The sequence below is a fragment of the Oncorhynchus masou genome, chromosome 31 (genome assembly GCF_036934945.1).
Source record: "Oncorhynchus masou masou isolate Uvic2021 chromosome 31, UVic_Omas_1.1, whole genome shotgun sequence".
Classification (NCBI taxonomy): domain Eukaryota; kingdom Metazoa; phylum Chordata; class Actinopteri; order Salmoniformes; family Salmonidae; genus Oncorhynchus; species Oncorhynchus masou.
Window position 1 is genome coordinate 59,874,082 of NC_088242.1, and position 6,783 is coordinate 59,880,864.

General features: G+C 40.3%; 1 protein-coding gene across 1 annotated transcript in view; it reads right to left on the reverse strand.

Annotated features, from left to right (window-relative positions):
* Positions 1-5,310, reverse strand: part of mical3a (microtubule associated monooxygenase, calponin and LIM domain containing 3a) — a 90,843-nt gene extending 85,533 nt beyond the window's left edge. Inside the window, 1 exon segment of the mRNA XM_064951541.1 lies at positions 5,078-5,310. The gene's annotated coding sequence lies outside the window, so the exon portion shown is untranslated.
* Positions 5,311-6,783: the final 1,473 nt, after the last annotated feature.

Sequence of the window (6,783 nt, forward strand, 5' to 3'; positions counted from 1 at the left end):
TCAGCGTAATCTTGAAGGGGAAATCAGCTGTGTACTACACCCAGGGGTGTCATTGCTCCCTGGCCTCAGTGCAGGCAATGGTATATTAATCATGTAGTCTTCAGGGTTTGTGTCGTACAGCCATGGTATAAAAGGAATAATCAACTAGGGGCTCCGTGCGTGCTATGGAAAATAATGAACAACGTGGACAGTGTGTTCCACGATGCACTAGTGGAGTGGAACTGACCTTCCATGGAGTTGAGTTGCACTGTTTTCCAGAAAACGCATAGAGCCCCTAGTTGATTATCCCTTTTACACCATGGCTATAACATTTGCCACTAGAAATGTGTTCATTTTCCCCCACATTCATTGAAGTAGCTAGCACGTTTTTACTAGATAGACACAGCAGTTGCTATGGTCACCAAACAAACAGACTTGCTAGTTTAGCTAGCAAAACCACCAGTTCTGGCTTGCTATTATGAGAATCGAATTCAGCAATACCAACACTGTTTTCAATTCGACTTTTGCTTTCAAAAAGCAGTTCAAAGGCAACATGTAAAAATTGACTATAGCCATTGAATTCTACCGTGCAAATATACCGCAAGTTAAAGGGAAATGATTCACAAATTTGGACATCATACAATAATAACGAATTGCAGACCCTGGATATTTAAAACAGAGATTCTGCATTTTATTCTCCACACATAATTGTCTTCAATTGTGCAAGCATCCATATGGAGCTCAGAGAAGTATCATGCTTTTGGGCTGAACCCTTAAAACAAAAACATCTGGTCTTAAAATTGTAAAAAGCCCACATTACCTGCATGTCCGGTTTTCATACAGCTTAACAAAAACCACTGCGGCTGCACTGGAAAAGTTCAAGGGTCACTTAAGTGGCGAAATGTAAACAGCTTCGTCTGACTTGGGCATGCTTGTCACAGTGACCCAGTCCTGACCCTCAAGAGCGCAAAACTGGTACACCCTAAATCACCATATCAAAGCTTGTAGAAACAGCATATTATGTCCTCAGGCCTATGGCAATTCCACTAAAACAGAATTACACTTTTTTTTTGACAGACAAAAACCATTGATTTCAAAGTTTAACAAACCATACAAGTCCATGAAAAAAGCCTATTTTGAACTGTTTACGCAGAAAATGTCACAAAAACACATTTACTGGCAGAAACGTACAGATGCAAAGTTTGGTAACAGAATTACAGTAAAAATCTCCCTCAGTTTCTTTATGAGACCACGTTTTCCAAAAAATTGGTATCTGCTCCAAATTAAGAGTCAAAAGTTGTCTGCAGAAAGAATGGGGTGTCAGCTATGACATGACACCTTGAGTTTGAAAAATATATATTTGATTATTGAACTACAGCAGGTGAAGTGGATTTACATCCGGTAACAGAATGACATCATGGGTCCCTGATCTGTACTGTACAGAAATGCATTATAATGGATAGGAATATCATTCCCTTCATGGTGATGGATCCTGTACACAAAAGTTAGAAAAATGCAATATCCTTCTTTTGCATATTTGGGTAATATTCTTCACACTGGCTATTATTGTAATGAGCTCTGCCCCCAAACAAGACCACGTTTGGTTGGTCCAGACCAAATCTGAAACAACCATAGACGTCTATGTTTCACAAGTTTGGACAGCACAGTAGAGCACAGCAAAGTACAGTACAACAGAGTAGAGTTCAGTACATTATACTATACTGTCCAAACTTGTGAAACATAGACATCTATGATTGGTTCAGATTTGGACCGGCCAGTGCGGACTGACCAAATTTCAACCACTTTTCAACATCCATGGACGTTTGCTGTTGGTTGGTGCTCAGTAGGTGAGGATGCTTGTTCAAGTAAAATTGAAAGAGGGTTGGTGTCATGGTAAGTGTCAGTAAGAACCGGGACAGGTGACATTAACTGGATGGAGAAAGGGGAAGAGTGAGAGCGAGCGAGAGAGAGAGGAGGGGGGGGGGTTGTCCCGAAGGTTTTCAGTCTTGCTTTGGCATTCAGACAACAGAAGGGGAAAAAACAGTTATGAGCTGAACATAACAGTATGCCAGTGGAAGAGATGACAGTAGCAGGTGACCCAACAGTGGTCTGTGACTTTTATTGATTTCCCAATTTGGTAACAGCATTACAAGTTTAATCAAATCATAGACTAAAAGTAATCAGTAAATACACTGACTAATTGGTAGGTCTACCTTTACTTGTTACTTCTGTGAACTTTCATTATCCTCCCTCATGAGAAATTACAAAAAAATCATCAAGTTATGTAGGTTTTTGATAACGGAAATACAAGGTTTCTTAAATTTACAGAAGGCAGAATTTTTTTCTTCCTGAAACTAAATATAAAAGATGTTGTTTAAGACCCCTTTTCCATCTGTTTGACCAGGAATCAAAGCCTTTGCTTATTCCAAAAAGGGAAAATGGTTGAAAAATGTATATGCCTTAATTTCTCTAAAATATAGACTTATTTTTCATTTGACATGCTCCTATAAACTTCACATGTTGGTTCTCATGGGTCCATTTACATGGAAATGCCCCCAAGCAAGCAATTGACCATTAGATTTCATGCTTTAAATCAGACGATCAGCAATGCCTTTGCTGGCACAGCTTTTACCACATTCTTGATGATATAATGACATTTCTAATTCCAGCTCTTTAATATTTGATGGCATACTTAGATATTTGGTTAAGTTGGCAGGAAACTAAGTGCTTTATCGTAAAAGTCCCTAAGGTCTGCCTATTTTGATTAAGTTGAAGTTTCCCTCAAAGAAACGATGAAAAAGTGACAACAATGACCTTCAGAAGGACATAAAGGGTTTGAAGAATGAGAATCAGTAAACTGCAGTCAATGTATGGATTAGTCAAAATAGCCTACTCTAACTGGCTATAAAGGTGAGATTGTGACTGACCAACTACATGTCAAGAACAACTGATATGTCCTGTATATTGACCTTAATGGGAAAAGCACAATTTTCATTCAAACTTGACAGTATTATTGTTCACTGGTTCTGGTCTGGTACTGGATAGGACTACCTCAGTGTTCCTTGACGTTATCAGTTACTACTATAACTGCCACATGAACTCCACGGTAGGCTGCTTTTACATGGTATGTCCTTTTCCATGAGCCAAAGGAGATTGTTGGCTCAACACTCTTGAGATAATGGTCGAGGGTGACCTCATTTGGAACACTGGACACATTTTTAAATGAAAGATGGCCGCTTGCTCAATAAATTCCTGAGGTAGCTGTTACAAAACATAACATCAACCATAACAGTTGCTGGCACAGGCATGGGCATCAGACATATCCTTTTAAGGCTAACTGAACACACTAGGCTGGGGGGGTCAAGTTACCATGCTTTTCAGGGGAAATCTGACAGTCACTTCCAGCTGTTTACTTCCTCCTCTACCGGAGTTGACTTTAAACACTTGCTTTCATCTCCCTGGTGTTCCCTTCCATATCCCAGTCAGTTTCTGTTATAGGTCAGAGGAGCACAGGGACACTCTCTCCCTGGTCATATTAACTAGGGCACACCATAGCAAAATGTTCTGTAACAGAAAACAAAAATTTGCATTTCTTATTAGACAAGTCCAGGTAGTCTCTCCCTGTTCTAGTCCATTTTCTTCCATTTGGTCCCTAATGAACATGACCCCTGTGTGAAGTGGCATAGTGAGAGCTGAGAGAGGTGATTCTATAATCTAGCTCCAACCTGTCCAACTAGACTGCAGCAGCCTCTTCCTTCAAAATCAGCAGGAAAAGCTGAGTCAGCCTGCAGACTTCCTCCTCTGACTGTATCCCGGGTCTCTAGGGAAAGGGACTGCAGATCTATAGTAGCACAGACCAGAGGGGCCTAGGTTAGCCCAGACACTTAGCAATGTATTTATCACCTATGAACACTGACCCAAGACCTTTGTTCTGGCCTAGGATGACCAGAGCATACAGTACCTAAATGGCCTGGCTAAATGCAGCATAGTGGAATCAAGCAGAAATATAAATCAATGATGTTGGCTAAATGCAAAGGATTGCTCTGCTAAGGAGGAGTAAGAACCCATTTGTCCACAGAGGAAACGTCTGTCAGGTTGAGACCTTATCACTTAGCAACAGACTGATTTTTGTGTATGTGCTGATGGTCAAATCTGGGTCAGAATGAGTCATGTACAGTACATTAAGCTAGTATTGCAAAGATTGAGTTACCCAAAACGGCATTTGAGAGTCAAACATGGTTTGACAAGGGCACATATTAAATAAAATCTGCTGAATGATATGGAACATTTTGACCGAATTTTCTAACATTGAATGAGGCCGTTCTGTTGTCCTTGTGCAATATTTCCCATTCATTGTGCCTAGGGACGCCAATGCTTTGCAGTCAGTCTCCCTCCTGTCTTGAATAATAACATTTTCCAGTATTTCAGTGTAACCCTGTTGTTGACCTGCATTTCCATAATCTGCATAAATCAATTTGAGATTCCTAGCTTTGAGCAAGAAAACAAGTTGCATAAGAAGCCAGCCTACATCTCTCCCTTAAATAGAAAACAGACATACCAACAGCCTGGTCTAGGGGTGATGAGGACAGATGTCATGGTCAACTTTTTAGTCCACTTTCTTATAGCCTATAAATAGCTTAGTCTATACCGTCTCCCAGTTACTAATATGAAAAAATGGGAGTGCATTAGAAATGTGTAACCTACTGTGGATATAGGACCAATAATGATCATAGCCAATGCAGAAAGTTCTACCTCATCTCGTGCGTAACAGAGAATGTTTCATGCGAAATTAGACAATGTAACAAGCCGGGTAAAATGTCAACCACTTGCAGTACATGAAACGTCGATATGCATACATAATAGCCAATCATTTATACAATTTAGCTCTTTCATGTGTTACAATGTGGCAAACCCAAAAAAAATCGGCAACTGCTAATGTAAACAACGAGTGAAAATGGTATTTTGCAGCCGAATGCACGTCAATTTTAGAGGAGAAACAGTTCAGAAAAGGTAACGGATGTGAAGGAGTCGATTATTTAAACAATTTAATCACCAAAGCGTGACATTCCGAAACGTGCAGGAGGAGTAGCCTACTTACCTAGCTCCTGTTAGCTAGCTAGAATCTCATAAAATCGGCACTGTTACAAACGATCCGCGAATGCAACTCTTAGCTTTGGTCCATATGTTTATTGAATCCAGCCGTATATCCGGGAAGATATCCTATTTCGATTATTCTTGCCTTTTCTATATTCCGCCTGGTATGTATGTATGTATGTATGTACTGTAGCTATGTTTTATGTGGGCTATACCGCAGCTTGGTTGGGCACATTCAGCGAGAAGACGCAACTTGAAAACTGACAGAGGGAGAGGGAGAGCGCATAACGATGTTGAGGGGGTGGCATAAACCTTCGATAAGAGACGCGCTTTTCGAAGACAACATATTTGCGCAAGTATTCCAATGACATACATTAAACCACTATATATAAAAACTAGATTTCTGTAATCAAAGGGGATAGTTCTCATTTTAGTTCTCATTTTGTTATACAAATGTCAGAGAACTGTAACGAGAAACCCCTTCAACGGTTTAAAGTGAGACCGTATGTTTTAACTCCGTTTAATCCGATTGGTTTCTTCGAACGTGACGCTAGAGTGGGATGCGATGCAGTCAATAGACCAAAACTTCAGTAGAGGCAGCAAAGCCTTGTGGAATTGTTTCGTCTGCCTGTTTGATCGCTAAGATCAATATGTGTATGCAGATACCTGCGATGCTGTGAGACATTTGTATTTGATGAAAGTGGGCGTGTTGGTGCAGGTAGGTGCTCCAATAAATTATTATTGTCACCTAGTCTAGAGTCTATCTGATGTGGCAGGGCGAGTTTAACAAGCAGTGAAGCACAAAGAACTATAATGGTTTTGGTTATTTAACGTTAAACTGTAGATGAGAAAAGGCTGAGCGGGCGCAATGCCTCTCATCAAACTAAAATTACTGTGTGAGAAAATTATAGGTTTCCCATTTGATCCCACTTGGCAAGACATCGGATGAAAAGGCCCAGAGCAGAGAGAGACATTACAGACAAAAATCAACATGGTCACTGTTATACTACTCCTGTTGTTCTTTGTGAATCAAGCATCCAAGAAAATGATGGTGTCAAGGATCCTAAAGTTGCCCTGCCAGAACAAACACATCAGAGATTCATTACCCTAAAGATCATCAGACCGATAGGCCTCTATACGACCACCATAAACTCACATTGCCTCTTGTACTAATAGCATTGAAGTGTCATGACTGTTCCAAAGGAAAGGTCAATGGCATGCCGGTGCTGGCTGGCCCTTAATAAGACACACTTCAGCATCAAAGTGACGTGTGTTGCAAATGTACAAATGTTCACAAAGGAGAGGCAAGACCGGGACAGAACAACCGCTCCAAAATGTGACTTGTTGAGATAAAGCCAAGATAAACGTATCACAAATAGGCCCTTATCTGTTCTAACGTGAGTGTTCAGGGGGATTGAATGCAGCTGTGAGCCCACCAAAAACAAGAGTGTATTATGCTGGCAGGAAGAGCCCCTGTAACACACACATGCAGTGCATTCAGAAAGTATTCAGACCACTTTCCACATTTTGTTACATTACAGCCTTATTCTAAAATTGATTAAATATTTTTTTCCCTCATTCATCTACACACAATACCCCATAATTACAAATCAAAAACAGTTGTTTTTTTTGCAAATGTATTACATTTTTTTAAACTTCATCACATTTACATAAGTATTCAGACCCTTTACTCAGCAAAGCACCGTTGGC